Below are 20,251 nucleotides of genomic sequence, written 5' to 3'. Positions count from 1 at the left end.
CGGCCATCACAGTATTACTAGGACCTGACACTGATAAGAGATGTAATAGGATGAATAGTAATACAGAGCGGCCCTCACAGTATTACAATGGCCAGACACTGATAAGAGATGTAATAGGATGAATAGTAATACAGAGCGGCCATCACAGTATTACTAGGACCTGACACTGATAAGAGATGTAATAGGATGAATAGTAATCCAGAGCGGCCATCACAGTATTACTAGGACCTGACACTGATAAGAGATGTAATAGGATGAATAGTAATACAGAGCCGCCATCACAGTATTACTAGGACCTGACACTGATAAGAGATGTAATAGGATGAATAGTAATCCAGAGCGGCCATCACAGTATTACTAGGACCTGACACTGATAAGAGATGTAATAGGATGAATAGTAATACAGAGCGGCCATCACAGTATTACTAGGACCTGACACTGATAAGAGATGTAATAGGATGAATAGTTATTCATGTGAAGGAGCCGCCTCACAGGCAGACTTGTGGAGTTGCCCATTACAACCAATCAGAGCTCAGCTTTCACTTTACCTCAGCAGCTTCAGTGATGAAAGTTCCTGTATATACAGATTTCACATTTCCCCATTATATGTATAGGGCCTAACTTCGGGGGCCTCAATTTCATGGTGGGGGGACGCTAGCGAGATGTAACGTGCACAGTATTCTGCTCCTGTGCGTGGAGAGGGGACGTGACAAATTTCACCCAAATCGGGCGAGAACTGTGGATTTGTATAGAGCAGATACTACAGGACTTGAGTTTTATATATATAGACGTTACTGTTTCCTCATCTCTAATGTTAACTATAGAATTTTCCCACAAAATTTTTTGACGTTGCTTCTTAATGGAACCCCACTTTCCCCTGTCCCACAGGCCCGATGCCTTGGGGTAACCCTGGACTCCTCCTTATCCTTCAAACCACATATTCAAACCCTCAACACCTCTTCTCGCTTCCAGCTCAAGAACATCCACTGAATCCGCTCCTTCCTCACCCCAGAAACTACTAAGATGCTCGTCCAGGCCCTCATAATCTCCCGCTTAGACTTCTGCAACACCCTTCTCCATGGACTCCCAGCTAACACCCTCGCCCCCTTCCAGTCCACCCTAAACTGCACTTCTCGCTTAATCCACCTCTCCCCCCGATCTTCATCGGCTGCTCCCCTCTGCCAGTCCCTCCACTGGCTACCCATTGCCCAGCGAATTGAGTTCAAGCTACTAACGCTAACATACAAAGCCATCCACAACCTGTCCCCTCCATATATCTCTGACCTCATCTCCCGCTACCTGCCCACACGTAACCTCAGATCCTCCAATGACCTCCTACTCCGCTCTGCCATCATCTGCTCCTCACACAACCGTCTCCAAGATTTCTCCCGTGCATCCCCCATACTCTGGAACTCCTTACCAAGACACATAAGACTGACCCCCACAATCACAAGTTTCAAAAAGGCCCTGAAGACTCCTCTATTCAGGAAGGCCTACAACCTCCAATAACACTATCACCGCACCCCCATGTGTACAGTCTCCCCCTCTCCTTCTGTCTCTACCCCCCTTCCCTCATAGATTGTAAGCCCTTGCGGGCAGGGCCCTCTACCCCACTGTGCCAGCCAATCACTGTTAGTATGATATGTACCTGTATATTTTGTGTATTGTATGTAACCCCCAAATGTAAAGCACCATGGAATTAATGGTGCTATATCAAATCAAATCAAATCAAAAAATGCTTTATTGGCACGTCCGAATAGGTATTTGGCATTGCCAAAGCTAGTAAAGTGGGTGGGTGGGGGGGGGAGTTGGGTTGGGTGGGTGGTGGGTATGGGGGGGGGGGGGTTCGGTTATAACAGTCCATGGAGTCTCATCTTCCTCTACGTTGGTGACTGCTATATGGGGAGGTGGGGGTGGGTGGGGCGGGTGTTTTGGGATAAATATAACAGTCCATGGAGTCTCATCTTCCTCTTGTTTGGTGACAGCTGGACACGTATTGGGCAGCGATCTCCACAGTGGCCTCTTCTTCTCCCAGTAGGATGTAGAGTTTCCTCTTCTCGTCTGCAGATATGAAGTCTGGGATGTGGGCAGAGAGTCTTTGGTAGTAGACGGCCCTCATAGCTGAGTATTTGGTGCAGTTCAGCCGCTGAAGCGGGGAGCTGACCTGTGTCAGCTCCTCACTTCGCCGCTGCCGCCGGCTACCCGGCATTGTAGACACGATGTGATGACGTCACATCGCGTCTACAACTGTGCGCCAATAAGAGAGACAGGCGCACAGAGAGCAGCGGGGGAACGAGGAAAAGGTAAGTGTAATGTGGATTATGTGTAACGTGAAACTGGGGGCAGATGAAGGAGAGGATGGCATGACACTGGGGGCAGAGATGGAGGGACATGAATCTGAGGGCAGAGATGGAGGGGACATGAATCTGGGGGCAGAGATGGAGGGGACATGAATCTGGGGGCAGAGATGGAGGGGACATGAATCTGGGGGCAGAGATGGAGGGGACATGAATCTGGAAATAACAAACAGAGGAGTCAAATAAAGGCAAAACTTGGGGGAGAAGGAAGGGGGGTGGGGAAGGGGGGGTTGCAAGGTGGAAAATGAACAAAAAAAACCAAAAACGGGCAAACGCTCTGGCGCAGCAGAGCTGAGAAACGAAGCATATGCAAAAACCTCAGAACATATGGATATCAATTATCAGAGGAAATAGGGATAAGTTGAACAGACAAAATGCACAGGGGGACATTACACAGGGGACACAGAAGGGAAAAGGGAACAGAAGTCGGCAGAATAATAAAAATGGTTCCAAAGGAGCCAAGTCTGTTGATGTTTGGTATCATCTTGACGGAGCTCAGCTACCAGGGTCTCCATAGTTCGAAGAGCTAGAACCTCATTCAGCCAGCAAATGAGCGAGGGAGGGGTTGTGGACTTCCATAACCTGGGAATGACAGAGCGAGCTGCCACCAACAAAAATCCAAGAAGTCTACGGGTAGGTTTACGAAATGTCCGGGAGAACAGGGAAAGAAGTAGCGGGGCCGGGTCATCCTCCAAGTCAATCCCCGTCACTTGCCGAATAACCTGTCTGACCCCAGTCCAAAAGGGGCGTAGGAGAGGACATCCCCACCAAACGTGGGCCATCGTACCGCGGTCGGAGAGACATCTCCAGCATCTATCAGAGGTGGAGGGGTAAATATCATGTAGGAGGGCTGGAACCCTATAACATCTGGAAAGAATCTTGAAATTGGTCTCCTGCTCCCTACATGATATGGAGAAAGTATGACACGCACAAAAGGCCGAAGTCCACACATCAGGAGGGAATGAGACCCCCAACTCCCTCTCCCACCCGCTAGTAAATGATGGAAGCGAATCCTCAGCCCCATCCATCAAAAGACCATACAGAAGGGAGACAGTGTGGGAGGGAGGGGAGGAAGAGATACAGAGACGTTCGAACAGTGACAAGGGTCTATGAAGGTCCCGAGAAGGCCGTAAAGAGGAGTAGAAATGAGAAAGCTGGGAGTATTGCCAAGAAAAGAGTGGTGTATCTGAACAGGAGGTTTGGGTCAGAATCTCAGAGTGGGAAAGAAGTGAGGAAGCTGAAGTGACCTGCTTGAAGCTAAAGGTGGGAGAACCCACACGATAAGATAAAAAGGAAGAGCCCAACGCTGCAGGAAAGTCCGGGTTACCCGATATGGGAGTCATGGGGCCATCATTTGTGTAGAGAAGGCGCATAGCACCATATCTGCGACACACTCCCATAGTCTGGCGCGCTACATAGGGAAGCGAATACCATTTATCATCGGTCCAATATTTCTCATGGAGCCAGGGAAGTGCAGTGAGGGGGACAGGGCTCAACGAGTCCTCGAGGGAAACCTAGAGCTTAGTCTTAGCCGAGTGATGCCAGTCAAGAATGCGCGTAGCGACCGCCGCTAAATAGTATTTCACGCAGTCTGGGGCCGCCAGGCCTCCTCTCCGTTTGGATCGGGCTAGCGTATTGCGGGCAACACGGGGGGGTTTCGAAGCCCAGACAAATTTGGTAAAGGTTTTGTTAACCACCGAGAAAAAACACGAAGGCAGGATCACTGGGACAGTCTGAAAGAGATACAGCAACCTAGGGAGGATATTCATTTTCAATAAATTGATGCGTCCCAGCGACGAGAGGCCCTTGGTATCCCAGCGCTCAAGATCAGACCGCAAAGTGTGGAGTATGGGGAGAAAATTCAGCGTGTAGGTATCCCCCAGATTACGGGGCAGCTGCACTCCCAGATACTTAATAGATCTAGGAGACCATGAAAATGGAAAGGAAGAACGCAAGGAACCAAGGGTCGATGGCAGCAGTGAAACATCTAGGGCTGTGCTTTTCGTCAGATTGATCTTATAATTACTAAAAAAGCTGTAAGTGCTAATTTCCTTAATGATGGACGGGAGTGAAGTAAGCGGGCTAGTGATAAACAGGAGAACGTCATCTGCAAATGCAGACACCTTGAGATGACGGTTACGAATCTGCAGGCCTCGGATGTCAGGATTGTTCCTAATAGCGACTAAGAGATGCTCCATTACTAGTGCATATAAGAGAGGGGAGAGCGGGCAGCCCTGTCTAGTACCATTATATATAGTAAAGGGGGAGGAGAGTGCGCCATTAACCCGGACCCGAGCCATAGGAGAGCTGTAGAGAGCCTGAATGCGCGTAAGCATGGCTGGACCAAGACCTATTTGAACCAAGGTGGCCTCTAAGAACTTCCAGTCCACCCTGTCAAAAGCCTTCTCTGCATCAAGAGATAACAGCATCATGGGGGTTCGTGAGCGCTGTGCATGATGGATCACAGAGAAGGCCCGCAGGGTGTTGTCCCGGGCCTCCCTACAAGGGATAAACCCCACCTGGTCAGGATGTACAAGCTCTCCCATGAACGGGCTCAGACGGTTGGCAATCAACTTAGCATACAGCTTAGCGTCTGTATTCAGGAGTGAGATCGGTCTGTAATTAGCACAGAGCAGATGATCCCTCCCTTTTTTAGGTATAACAGTAATATGAGCTTGAAGAAAGGCTGGAGGGAAGGGGACCCCGGTGGTGGAAGAGTTAAATGCGCGCAACAGCGGCTGCGCCAAATCAGCCTTAAGCACCTTAAAAAACTGCGCCGTATAGCCATCAGGGCCCGGACTCTTGCCCCCCGGGAGGGAGGCAATACCCAATTCTAGCTCACTTGCAGAAAAGGGAGTTTTCAGTACAGCCACATCCTCTGGGCGCAGAGACGGAAGGGCAGTATTAGCGACATATTGAGGGAGGGAGGTTCCAGCGGCAGGAGCCGGGTGAACCAGACCTGGCGGGGGTAAATGATAGAGGGAACTGTAATAGTCCTGAAAGGCCGAGGCAATGACAGATGTGGTATGAGTGATCGAGCCCGAGGGCGTTTTGAGAGCCATGACATGTTGGGCTGCATGGCGCTCCCGAACTGCCCGTGCTAACAGGCGGCCCGCTTTATTACCCCATTCATAAAACGAGCGCTGACCCAATAGACGAAGCCGCTGATGTTTCCGTTCAAGAAGAGACCTAATCTCTTGACGAGTAGCAGTCAGAGACGCCAGAGTCGCCTGCTGGAGCGTACGCTTGTGCTGAGCCTCTAAGATCGCCAGCTCGCTCAAGAAGGAACGAAGTTTCTGACCTGCCTCTCTCTTTAGACGCGCACCGTGTTTCATCAGCACTCCACGGAGAACGCACTTTAGGGCCTCCCACTGCATTGATGGAGTGGTGACGTCACTAGAGTGATCCTGAATAAAGTGAGAAACAGAGAGTTTCAGCTCCTCCAAACACTGCGGATCAAGAAGGAGCGATTCATTCAATCTCCAAGTATTGGACCGCATGCTGGCAACAGGCGAACGAAAAACACAGGAGACTGGAGAATGATCAGAGAGGAAGGCAACACCAATTGAAGCTGCCGATACAGAGGGAAGAAGATTATGAGAAAATAGAATATAATCAATTCTACTGTACGAGCCATGGGGATGGGAGAAAAAGGAATAGTCCTTGTCGGTTAGATGGAGGATTCGCCAAACATCACATAGCAGCAAGGCGTTTAGCGCCTTCCTGACCTTATTTAGAGCGCCATAAGAAATCTGGGATCTACCTGTGGATGTATCAAGCAGAGGGTTAAGTGGGAGATTAAAATCACCACATACAATCATGTGACCCCTAGCAAAGGACTGAAGCGCAGACAGGGTAGACAACAGAAAAGGAACCTGATCTACATTGGGAGCATATATATTAGCAATTGTATAAACAACACCTGAAATTTCACAGATAAGAAATAAGTACCTCGCTTCGCTATCCACTAAGGAATCTAGGATTTTCACTGGGAGATTTTTATGGAAAAAGATGGCCACCCCTTTAACCTTACCCGTTGCGCTGCTACTACGAAACCACTGCGGATAGTACCTATTCTTAATCGTGGGTGTACAAGCAGCTAGGAAGTGAGTTTCTTGCAAACATAGAATTTGCACCCTACGTTTATGGGCATCATACAGTACTTGCGAACGCTTTTCAGGGACATTGAGCCCCTTGACATTGAAAGAGGAGACGGATATATCCGACATTAGAGGGGAACGGGGAACAAATAAGACACAAAAGGGAAGAACAGAAGGGAGGGAAGGAAGACCACACTACTCAAGTAACACACGAGAACTGAAGACTAGAGACAAGAGACCTCAAGAGAACTAGAGACCTCCCACAAGATACTGAACAAGAACACAAAAAGAGGGCTAACGGGGTACCCTCAGGGGAAAGCTAAGTAACAGGAGCACGAGTCTCCAGATGACCCCGCACTGCAGGGACACAGCTATGTGGGGACAAGGAAGGCAAGCCACGCGGCCAAATACAGAGCACCAGAAGAGAAACACACAAAGAAGAATGGAAGGGACAATCAGGAGAAAAAGCAGCTCCGACTCCGACACACGGGCATCTTAACAGACCAGTAACACAAAGAAGATAGAAAGCAGCTAGAGGACTAGGGCAAGCAACATATAAACGTGGGCAAAAATATAAAGGACAAAACTAGAAAAAGTCAGCACGATTAGACAGGGCATGGAACAAACTCACAAAGTCCAGTCACAGACATCCAAAGTGGAACGGAATCAGTCACTTCTGGGACCCCCGGACAGAGGAGGGTCTACGCTGACGTTGAGGCCTTTGAGAACGCAGGGGGCCTGAGTCACCTAAGTCGTCTGCAGCATCCCATTGCAGGCGAAAAGGGCCGGACCGATTAGGATTGGAAAGCAGAGAAGACCAATCGGGAAGCTGCAAAGCTGGTAGACCCAGGGATCGCAGAAAGTTTGGAAGATCATCTGGATGGGCAAGAGAGCGCAGTCGGTCACCCCGGCGGACTTGTAGTGAGAATGGAAAGCCCCAGCGATAAGGAATTTTGCGTTCCCAGAGGAGGGAAAGGAGAGGCTTCAGGACTGCTCGTTGCCGAAGAGTGTATCTGGATAGATCCGGGTAAATCGATAGGGAGGATCCCTCAAAGTCCACTGTGCCAACATCTCTAATCCTGTGCATGATAGCTTCCTTGACTGCATAAAAATGAATCCGGCAAATAACATCTCTTGGTTTACTAGGGTCCTCACTGCGGGGGCGGAGAGCCCGATGAGCACGGTCCATCTCAATGTGTGAGTCAGGAGGGCGCCCCAACAGCGAATTAAAGATGCCAGACAGAACCGGGACCAGGTCCGTAGTTTGAACTGATTCTGGGAGACCCCGAATACAGATATTGTTACGGCGGTTGCGATTTTCGATATCATCCATGTGGGAGACCAAATTACAAATTTGCGCAGAGTGAACCGCCATTTGCTGCTGGATGGAGTTGAGAGAGGAGGATGTGGCAGATCGTGATTCCTCCAGGACTTGTACTCATTCTTATTCTTATTCTTATGGTAGAGTTGGAAGGGACCTCAAGGGCCATCGGGTCCAACCCCCTGCGAGTGCAGGTTTTCCTAAATCATCCCAGCATATGTTTATCCAGATTCCGCTTGAAGATTTCCATTGATGGAGCGCCCACCACCTCCCGTGGCAGCCTATTCCACTCTCTCACTACCCTCACTGTCAGAAAGTTTTTCCTAATGTCTAATCTGTATCTCTTTCCTTTTAGTTTCATCCCATTGCTTCTTGTACTTCCTTGTGCTAATGAGAATAGGGGAGATCCCTCTGCACTGTGACTACCTTTCAGATATTTGTAGACTGCTATTAAATCTCCCCTCAGCCTTCTCTTCTGCAAACTAAACAGTCCCAGTCGTTGTTGTAAGTCAGAAATGTCCGTTTGGACCACACGCAGGTCCTGGCTCCAGGCGCGCTTTAGATCAGAAGCAAGACTGTCCATGTACCTCCGACTTAGGGCTAGTAAGGCCTGTAGTTCTGGAAACTTCTGCAGGGTAAGAGCAGCCTCCTCAGGTGGAGGAAGATGAGATACAAATGCAGGGGCCTCCGCACGGAGGGTCACGGCGGGAGTCGCAGATCCAGGTGCCCTTTCACCAGTGGCCGGGGGGAGCGAACCCGCCACAGAGGGAGAGTCAGGGCCAGGAGCAGGGGATACAGGTCCTGGCCGGCAGTTGAAGACAGGTGATGTACAGGCGGGGGGCTAGCACCCCATTCAGTCACTACCTCCAGGGATCCCTGAGGCCATGTGGAGTGGTGGAGTTGTGGAGGGGATGACTGGAGGGTCCTAGGAGTGGACCTGGGGTCAAATGGCGGGGAATCAGGAGCGGAGAGCAGTGGTGCCGCTGACGCCGCTGCTCCCTGTGGAGTATTGTGCATGTGGAGAACGGGGGATACGGAGGAGGAGAAGGCCGGTTCCAGAGCAGGAGGATCAGCATGAGATACCTGAGGTCCGGCTGCAGGCAGTGTGGAAGGCCCCGGAGCGGTCGAGTCCCGGCAGCGGAGATCCGGCATAGAGGAGGAGAGGGAGCCAGACAGCTCGCGCAGGCGCCCACGCGCCGAGGAGGAAGATGGCGCTGGCGGCGGATAGTAGGCTGCATCTTGTACGGGCTCCTGACGCCCCGACCGCGGGGTGAAGAAGGCCGGAATCTTCTTAGCAGGTGGAGGGAGGGCAGAAGGGTCCCTCTTGGTGCGCTGTGACCGGGATTTGCCCATTTCGCTGCAGAAAACAGCCCGAGTCCCGGAGTCTAGAGCGGAGTTTTCAAGGTAAGCTGCTGCCCGCGTGCATGCCAAGCCACGCCCCCCCCCTTTTTTTTTTTAATGGCCAGTTCTTCGTGCAGGGATAAGTTGACAGCTGATTTTGACTAGTTACCAACGTATCCCGGCAAGGGAGGCCAAAAACGCAATGTGAATAAGCCCTGAGGATTTATTAGGAGGGCTCTTATAGATGGTGTTGGCTCTCTATAGGCGCTGTCACACGTAGCAGATTTTACCTGCAAATAGAATCTGATTAAGCCTTGTAATGCTGCTAAATAAAGGGAAATGTAATACAGAATGGGTATGACGCAAAATAAGGTCGTTTCAAAATGGCGCGGGGGGGGGGGGGCAGACACTTAGGCTGTATGGGGCCCCAAAATTCCTGATGGCGGCCCTGATTGTGCCCATACGATAATATATTTAGCTCCTGATGAGCCTGTTTAGTGACAGGCGAAACATGTAGAGCCTGTGGGATATTGCGGTTGCGCTCACAGAGCATCGGGTTATACTATTGACTTCCCGTTAGTATCTGGAGTGCTTATTATTGATTTTGAGTCAGTTACCCGACTGCCCACAATACCGCTGGGAACATGATCAGTATAGGAGTGTGACTTTCTAAGAAGGGTTACACCCGTTAGGAGGAGTTAAATCTTAAACTTCTTACAAACTTTCTATACCCTGGTGGTGACTGTGGGGTTAAATCTTGATTTTGAGCAGCAACGATACCCACTCTGTATCTATATGGCATTTTATGCTGTCGTATTGTTAAATATTATATATTTACAATATTCTCTAGCAGACACTCTACTGACATCATAGTCTTATATTCTTGGAACATGGGTGCGGTTAGTGTACACTATTTTAAAAATCTCCTTACATAGCTACAAGATGGAAGGTAACACCCACTCTCATGAATATAAATGAGTAAGAAATACACATGTCTGGGTCTGTCTTTGGGAAGACCAGGGGAAGACCAGGAGGTCTGTCTTTGGGAACACCAGGGTGGGTGGTCCAGGCAGATGGACATCCATGGACGTCGTAACCAGCCCAAGTCCACCAACCAGATGACAAGCATGAACCAAGCTGTAACTACAAGATATCCAGATGATTTAACTTCTCTGAAGATGTAAGCTATTGACAATTGACTGATATTTGTGTTATTTGGACATTTTCCCTGTTCCTGTGTTTTCCTTCAAGATATTAATAAACCTCTACACTGATTTATAACAAGCTGACTTCTTCCTATCGTGGACAAGGCCAGGTCCGGATATTTAACAGTGGACACAAGTCTCACCGGCAAATACAAGATATTTAACAGTGGCGAGCCAGCCTTCCTCCGTTACTTCATGGCTATTTAACAGTGGCGAGCCCAGCACGGTCGTTTTTTTCCTGTTTTTCTCGTTCCGTTCACTTGCAATTAAGGGGGAAGAGAGGTGTATTTTGCAAGTTGTATGAATTGCAAGATTCAGGAAGACTTCGAAAAAGAACTTATATTGGTGAGATACAGATGACTGTTGTACGTGTTATATGATACGGAAGCCTGTGTGAGGAAAGCCTGTGAGGAAACACAGAAGGACCACAAGTGCCAGACGTACTGAGACGTTCTGATGACAGGGACCAACTGTTCCAAGGACAAGCTAAAGGTGAAGCTTTCTACAGTGGTGAGTAAAGATTTTACTTTTAAAGTATGGAAAAATTTGAGTCATTGTCTAAAAAATGTAACGTTGAGTTTAAAATTGTGGCTAGTGACAATTTAGCGAGTATATGGCAAGATTTGTATACACAATGTGAGCAGGCAAATTCTAAGATTGAAAATAGAATTTGTTCTACAAAAGAGAAGCAGGTATTTAGGAATATAGCTTCTTTGGTAAAGATTTTTAATGACATGGTAACAGAAAAGAAATTAAGTAATAGTATGCATAAATCTGTTCAGACAGATGAGAAATCTCAATATGTTGATAAAGAGCACCATGTGGCAGTAATGGCCATAGATGGTGAGGAACAAATGATACAAGAAACTAAATTGAAATTAAAATCTCAGGAATATTTGATCAATCTGAGTAAAGCCATTCCCACATATGATGTAAAGATCCATGTGTGTAGAAACTCAGAAATTTTTGAAAGCCATGCAGAGAAATTTGATCTAAATATTGAACAGAGAAATAAACTGTTTAAATTATGGCTTCCTATTGATTTTACAGAACGTTTGTCTGCAAAAATGTCTTATGATAATGAGTCAAATGAATGGTTAAAAGACAGTGATGTGGAGAGATTAAAGAAACTAATCTGGTGCACTAGAGGTGACAGCATGCCAACACCTGATATACTGAATGAGATAAAGATTGGCAGAAAAGAATGTACATATGCATTCATGTCTAAATTTGAGAGAACATACAAAACTGTCATTCAAAAGGTGAACTCTTCATCTATGGTGAAAAGTTTTGTTAAAAAGTTCAAATTCTTGGATGCAGTCACCCTTGCCAGTGCGTCAGATAAGAAGACTTTATTTGAAGCTGCTAGTTTATTGGACATGGCCAGAAGACATCAGAAACATATGTCAAATGTAAATCGAGTATGTCCAAAGCAAAAAGCAAAGCCTATTAAAAGGCATCTGTCAAATCCGGTTATAGTGTCCCCTATTTATAGGAGGGAAAGTGACAAAATCTATGAGAAACGTAGGAAATTACATGTTGCATATAAACCATATGCCATGCAAGAAAATCCACAAATTGAAATTCCATTATTAACTGAAATTAAAGAATTGCAGCCAGCCAAATCTATTGAGTATCTGCAAAAGAATGTATCTGGGAATGTACCAGTTGTCTCCAAAATGTCAGATCTTCCCAGTAACCAAGAGGAATTTGAGCTACCTAATATTTTTAGGAAAAGGGCAAGCTTGGCATTCTCTAATGACCTGGTGGAGTTATTGTGGGATGTGATTGACAGGAAGGTCAGGGGTCGAGTTTAAAAGTATCTCTGAAGGAATGACTGTCTATTGAGTATTTACTTACGTACTATTTGGCTATATAAAGAGAAATGCCTTTTACATGAGGAGAAGTCCAATGATCAGGTATAACCCACATGATTACGTGATAATGTTTGTAAAATAATCCTAATTATGCTATTGTGAATAATACTATGGATCATATTATTATATATATACACACACATATAGGAGGAGAGCCTGATGTGTGGTGACAGATTTTTGTCATAGTCCACTCTCTGGATGCAGAGAGAGGAGGAACATGTTATGTACATTATATGAATATGATCAAATAGTACTAGGGATCCATAAAGTTATTAAATTTTCCATTGGTTAAAATCATTATTGTATTAATTTGGTTTTTGCTAAAGTTTATCTATTTTTTCTCATCAGATATAGATATATGGAAAAATGGATCAGTTCAATCAGTGATGTCCATTCATTCATCATTCTTTCCTTATAGCCAAAAGAATACATGGAGTGTCTAACTATTAATGAGTAAACTAATTAACATGGTGTGACTAATAACAATGCATGATAAAGTGATAGAAGTTCTAACTTACCTCAAGCATGTTTTTCAATAGTTTCATGTAAAGTCCATGTTTTTAGGATTTTCAAGTTATAATCCATTTTGTTTAAAGGCATGCAACTAGGCATGGAGCTCTTACTTACTGTGAGAATAAGTGTTCGTTCATGTGGTCAGTTGATTGACAGCAACACACTGTGACCTGTGACCCTGATGGGCTGGTCAGTATAAGTGTTATGTGTGTTATGTGTCCACTGGTGTATACAACAGATCTGTGACATCACAAATAGGCCTAAGAAAATCAGGATGCATCCAACAAGGAAAAAAGGAAAATATATCCAACAAAGAGACGTCTATTTTCTTTCTACTGTCTATTTTCTTTTTCTACTATTTTCTATTTCTTTCTATTTTTTTATCTTATATGATCCTCTATATTAAATTGGGAAATTAGCAAATATATGTGAAATCCATTGAAAGGAACCTCATATGTTTATACCAAGTGTTTAAGTCACATGAGCTGAGAGAAAAGGTGACAGCTGCACTACAAAGCAAGGTTATTTTAGGTGAACATTCTGTAGGAAAAAGTAGCTTTTGAGAAGATACAGATAATCTTCAATATATTTGTTCAAACCTGACAAATAATAAAGGTTTATTGTGGTAATTGGATCATGGGATAATAAATATATTAGTTATGGTGGGAAAATCTAGTTAGCTATAGCCAGTATTGCAGTATTGATTTATTGTATTATTATTCATTATGTATTCTTACATGTACACACACACTTGCATACACTTACACACATCAACATCTACAAACATCGGGAAAACATAAATGTCTTATATGCAAATGAGATACGCTAATCATCTTCATGAAGGGAGAGGTATATGGGATATCAAGAGTGATAGTCTCTGGTTTATTCTTTACACTTCTGATTATAGGATGTGACATATTTTGAAATGTTTATGATTTATATACTTATTTCATATATATGGTGTTCACATACAGCCAGTACACAAGAATATATACAGTTAAGTTTAAAAATAATGTATTTTTACATTTGTGTCTTAGCAGAGTCAAGTGTGTTAAGTCTTGTCTCTATTCTTGGTATTGGAGGTATCTGAAAGGTGAAAAAGGTCACAGGAGTCTGTGAAGAGACGAGGTGTTAAGAGGAAACTTTAGTCACATAAGTTTTTATGAATAAAGGGTTAATATTGTGTCTCAGATAAAGAACACAATGATATTTAATAAAGTAATGTTCAAAATAAAATTATTTCTTATTAAAAAAGGTAAATAAAGTGACTAAACTTTAGAAAATGTATGATAAGTATGATAACACATTCATATAGGAATATATGTTTAGTATAATTGGTGAAAAGTTCTAACTAAAGAATAAATATAGTGATTGTCTATAGAATGGTAATTAATGAGATCACATTATATTTCAAAGTCATGTTGCAATTTGTCATCACAAGTAAAGTACACATACATATTCATACATATAGATATAAAGATATATATATGTTGATATATGATGTTTATATAGATTATTGTATCCAAAGTACTATTATCAGATAGTTTGATAAATGTATTGAATATCAATATTTTATAAGTCAAATATAAATATTGATACAATGTAAAGAGAAGTATGATATATAAATGAGTGGTATGGTACACTGTGATATTATAGTTTAGTTAATTGCCTAGTTTGGCTTAGCTATTAGGGAAAGAAAACTTATCTTCAATCAAGTCCAAGATTATGATAAAGTTTGATATCAAATGTTAATAAAAAGACTTTAACAGTTACAAGAAGAAGATGTGCGGGAAAAGACAAAATCTGAAGGTATGATGCTATATGCTTAAGCTTATGCCAAGGACTGTGTTTAAAAACTATTACTGGAGTTTGGAACCTTTGATCAGCGGATGATTGGACAGATATAAAGACGTCCTCATCAATGTTTGGTGGAATCCTTTCTATTTCAAGACTTCAAGTTGTTTGTACGCAAAAGGGTTATGAATGATAAAACCCGAACACAGATATTGTGTATCCAAGAGACTGAGATTCCAGGACTGAACCTTACTGACAAGCAGCAGGGATGATGTCAGAATTCACACTTGCCTTGCTTTTGCAGTATTGCTCCAGAAGTGTCACATGATTGTACAGTGACAGGAGGTCAAGGTAATTACAGAAGGAAACCCTTCTACAGTCTATGTCTTGGTGAAGTGAAACATAACATATGGACTTTGCTGTTATATCAATATCTTCACAATATGAACTTTAATGGACAATGTTATAATATCTGCACAACACGGAGGAAATCTAAAGGACTTTAAGTCAAGAACTACATTTGTGGTAAGCTTTCTATTATGATGGAAGAAGAGATGACCAGAAGACCAGACGATGAAAGAAGAGCCTTCATCAGGTGTAGGTTAGATAGTGGATCAAATTGGTTTCATCTTTGATCACAGTTTACCATAACATAACATAACATTTATTAATGACAAAATGTATCGCAAATTGATGAAATTATTGTTATATGGACAATTAATGAAAATTAAGTTCCAGTATTCAGCAAAGAAGAAAGAAGATATAATCTAATTGTATGAATATTGTTGTATAGTATATCTTGAGAGTTCAAACAGATATTTCACTCTCAAAAGGGGGAAATGTTAAATATTATATATTTACAATATTCTCTAGCAGACACTCTACTGACATCATAGTCTTATATTCTTGGAACATGGGTGCGGTTAGTGTACACTATTTTAAAAATCTCCTTACATAGCTACAAGATGGAAGGTAACACCCACTCTCATGAATATAAATGAGTAAGAAATACACATGTCTGGGTCTGTCTTTGGGAAGACCAGGGGAAGACCAGGAGGTCTGTCTTTGGGAACACCAGGGTGGGTGGTCCAGGCAGATGGACATCCATGGACGTCGTAACCAGCCCAAGTCCACCAACCAGATGACAAGCATGAACCAAGCTGTAACTACAAGATATCCAGATGATTTAACTTCTCTGAAGATGTAAGCTATTGACAATTGACTGATATTTGTGTTATTTGGACATTTTCCCTGTTCCTGTGTTTTCCTTCAAGATATTAATAAACCTCTACACTGATTTATAACAAGCTGACTTCTTCCTATCGTGGACAAGGCCAGGTCCGGATATTTAACAGTGGACACAAGTCTCACCGGCAAATACAAGATATTTAACACGTATTAAAGGGTTAGTTGGGTATATTACTGACTATGGCCACGATGAGTTATTATTTTATCTAGAGCTTTCATGCTCTTCTAGTTGCACCCGTATAACTTACTGGGATGTATATTAGGCTCATTAGTCTAACGCAATACTGAGCCTAGGCATCTATCTAACCACTCTTCAATAGTTGTGGATTGTAGTTTTGGGATAACCTAGAGCGATATACAAGACTACCTCAATTGCAATCTACTGTTAGGTTGGGAGTGTTATTGTATTTATAGTTGGGAGGGGGCTTACCCTATCCTATTAGCGGGTTGGTACAGGTGTTATTTATGTTGTGTGTGTGTACATTTTAGCCTAATTGGCAATTATTAAAAGTTATATTTTAAACTTTTATCTATACCGATACCATCAGCCAGGCTGTGATGATTAAAACGAATATAATTTGGTATCCTCTGAATCATACCGAAACACAGAATACAAGTGACAGGTCATTTTGGCTGCACAGTGAACGCCATACAAACGAATCCCGTAAAAAGATTGCACAAATGCACTTTTTCTTCAAATCCACCCCATTCAGAATTTTTTTTCCAGCTTCCAAGTACGTTGTACAGAATAAATAATGGCGGCACCATGAAGAAAAATCAGTCCCACAAACAATAAGATCTCATTTGGCTCTGAGAGCAGAGAAATAAAAAAAATTATGGAGTTTGGAAGGGGGGAGTCTAAAACGAAAAATTAAAATCAAAAAATACCTTCGGCAGGAAGGGGTTGAATAAAGAATTTTAAAAAAATAAAATATATATAAAACCCCCCATAAAACGGGGGTGGGGGGGTGGCTTGGCATGCATGCGAGCGGCAGCTTACCTTGAGAGCTCCGCTCTATACTTCGGAATTCGGGCTGTACGTAGCAGTGATATGGGCAAGTCCCAGTCACAGCGCCCTAAGGGAGATCCTTCGGCCCCTCCACTACCTGCTGGGAAAATCCCGGCGTTCTTCACCCCTCGGTCGGGGCGTCCGGAGCCTGAGAAGGATGGGGCCTACTATCCGCCACTGGCGCCATCTTCCTCCACTACACGTGGGCGCCTGAGAGAGCAGCACGGCGCCCTCTGCTCCTCCATGCCGGACCTCAGCTGCCGGGATTTGACCGCTCCGGGACCCTCCACGCTGCCTGCAGACAGACCTCAGGTACCTGTTGCTGTCCCTCCTGCTTTGGAGCAGGCCCTTTCCCTCTCCAAGTCCCCTGCTCCATGACATCATAATGCTCCACAGGGAGCACGGCATCAGCGGCGCCGCTGCTCTCAGAAGCTGCATCCTGTCCATTTGACCCCAGGACTACCCCTAGGATTCTCCAGACATTCCCTCCACTACTCCACCAGTCCCCGTGGCCCCAGGAACGCCGGGAGAGCACAACTGACTGGGAGACTAGCCCACCGCATGCACATCCCCTGTTTCAGGCTTCTGGCCGGGACCCAGCACCCCCTGACCTTGGATCTGGCTTCTCCTCTGAGGAAGACCTCTCTCCCCTGGCTACTGGTGAAAGGGCCCCTGGACCTGCTGCTCCCTCCGTGGCCCTCCATGCGGAGGCACCTGCATTTGTTTCTCACCTCCCCCCACCTGAGGAGGCTGCTCTTACCCTGCAGAGGTTTCCAGAACTACAGGCCTTACTGGCCCTAAGCCGGAGGGACATGGACAGTCTTGCATCTGATCTAAAGCGCGTTTGGCGCCAAGACTTGCGTGTGGTCCAAATGGACATTTCTGACTTACAACAGCGAGTGCAGGTTCTTGAGGAATCTCAAGCTGCCGCTTCCTCCTCTCTTGACTCCATCCAGCAGCAGGTGGCTGTGCACTCTTCACAAATCTGTAATCTTGTATCCCACATGGACGACATTGAAAACCACAACCACCGCAACAATATTTGCATTCGAGGTCTTCCGGAATAGGTTCAAACTACAGACCTGGTCCCGGTTTTATCTGGCATCTTTAATTCACTATTGGGACGACCTCCTGATTCTCACATTGAGATGGACCGTGCTCATCAGGCTCTCCACCCCCGCAGTGAGGATCCTAGCAAACCGAGAGATGTAATCTGCCAGATCCATTTTTATGCTGTCAAGGAGGCTATAATGCACAAGATTAGGGATGTCAGCACGGTGGACTTTGAGGGATCATCCCTATCGATTTACCTGGATCTATCCAGATACACTCTTCGTCAGCGAGCAGCTTTGAAGCCTCTCCTCTCCCTTCTCCGAGAACGTAGAATCCCTTATCGCTGGGGTTTCCCATTTTCCCTACAAGTTCGCCGAGGTGACCGTCTGCGATCTCTGGCTCACCCAGATGACCTTCCGAACTTTCTTCGTACTCTGGGTCTTCCAGCTATACAGCTTCCTGATTGGTCTTCCCTGCTTGCCGACCCTAATCGGTCCGGTCCTTTCCGTCTGCAATGGGATGCTGCAGACAACCTCGGTGACCCCGGCCCCCTGTGCTCTCAGAGACTGCAACGCCAGCGTAGACCCCCCTCTGCCCGGGGGTCCCAGAGATGACCATTGCTCCTTGGATGTCTGTGACCGGACTTTGTGAGTTCGTTCCATGCCCTGTTTACTCTTGATGACTTTTTCTTTAGTTTTGCTCTTCATATTTTTGCCCATGGTTATATGATGTTTGATCTAGTTGTCTAGCTGCTTTCTATTCTTTTTGTGTTATTTGTATGTTGGGATGCCCGTGTGTCGGAGTCGGAGCAGCTTTGTCCCTTCCATTCTTCGTGTGTTTCTCTTCTGGTGATCTGTGCCATGCCACATGGATTGCCTTCTTCGCCCCCACATAGCTGCGTCCCTGCAGTGCGGGGTCTTTTGGAGACTAATGCTCCTGTTCTTTAGTTTCCCCCCGAGGGTGCCTCGTTAGCCCTCCTTTTCTTTTCTTTTTTTCTCATTTTTGCTTAGTGTTTTGCTTGTGGTTTCCTGATTCTTTAGTTTTTGTGTACTTTGTTCTTTCTCACCGTTTTGTTTATTGTTCTTTGGTTCTTTAGTTCTTCTGTGTGTTTTGTGTAGTGTGGTTCCCCTTCCTCCCTCCTGTCTTTTCCTACCTTGTCTTACCTGTCCACCGTTTTTCCCCGATGTCGGATATCTCCATCTCCTCTTTCAATGTTAAGGGGATCAATGTCCCTGAAAAACGTTCACAAGTACTGTACGATGCTCATAAGCGTAGGGTGCAAATTCTATGTTTGCAAGAAACTTACTTCCTAGCTGCCTGTATGCCTACGATTAGGAACAGGTACTATACACAGTGGTTTCACAGTAGCAGCTCAGCAGGTAAGGTTAAAGGGGTGGCCATCTTTTTTCTTAAAAACCTTCTGGTGAAAATTCTAGATTCTCTAGCGGATAAAGAGGCAAGATATTTATTTCTGATCTGTGAAATCTCAGGTGTCATATATACAATTGCTAATATATATGCTCCCAACATAGATCAGGTTCCTTTTCTCCTGTCTACCCTGTCTGCGTTCCAGTCCTTTGCTAGGGGTCATATGATTGCGGTGATTTCAATCTCCCTCTTAACCCTCTGCTTAATACTTCCACGGGCAGATCCCAGATTTCTTATGGTGCCCTGAACAAGGTCAGGAAGGCTCTAAACGCCTTACTGTTGTGTGATGCTTGGCGAATCCTCCAACCGACCGATAAAGACTATTCCTTCTTTTCACACTCTCATGGCTCATACAGTAGGATTGATTATATTCTCTTCTCTCATCATCTTCTTCCCTCTGTTTCAGCAGCCTCGATTGGAGTCGCCTTCCTTTCCAACCATTCCCCGGTCTCCTGTGTTTTTCACTTGCCCACTGCCAACCCGCGGTTAAATACCTGTAGTTTGAATGAGTCGCTCTTTCTTGATCCACAGTGTCTGGAAGAGCTGAAACTTTCTACCTCTCACTTTCTTCAGGATCATTTTTGTGACGTCACCACTCCGCTAATACAGTGGGAAGCCCTGAAGTGCGTTCTTCGCGGAGTGCTGATGAAACATGGTGCTTGTCTGAAGAGAGAGGCAGGCCAGAAACTTCGCTCCCTCTTGAGTGACTTGGCAAACCTAGAAGCCCAACATAAGCGCACGCTCTAGCAGGCGACTCTGGCGTCTCTGACTGCTACTCATCAGGAGATTAGTTCCCTTCTTGAGCGGAAGCAACAGCGGCTCCGATTGTTAGGTCAGCGCTCATTTTATGAGTGGGGTAACAAGGCAGGCCATCTGCTGGCATGAGCGGTGTGGGAGCGGAAGGCAGCCCAACATGTCATGGCTCTCAAAACACCCTCGGGTACGATCACTCACAACACGTCTGGGATTGCCTCGGCCTTTCAGGAATATTACAGTTCTCTCTAT

This window comes from Leptodactylus fuscus, chromosome 1 (assembly GCF_031893055.1).
Source record: "Leptodactylus fuscus isolate aLepFus1 chromosome 1, aLepFus1.hap2, whole genome shotgun sequence".
NCBI classification, from domain to species: Eukaryota; Metazoa; Chordata; class Amphibia; order Anura; family Leptodactylidae; genus Leptodactylus; species Leptodactylus fuscus.
The sequence above is the reverse complement of the archived record's forward strand: the minus strand, read 5'-3'. Positions refer to the sequence as shown.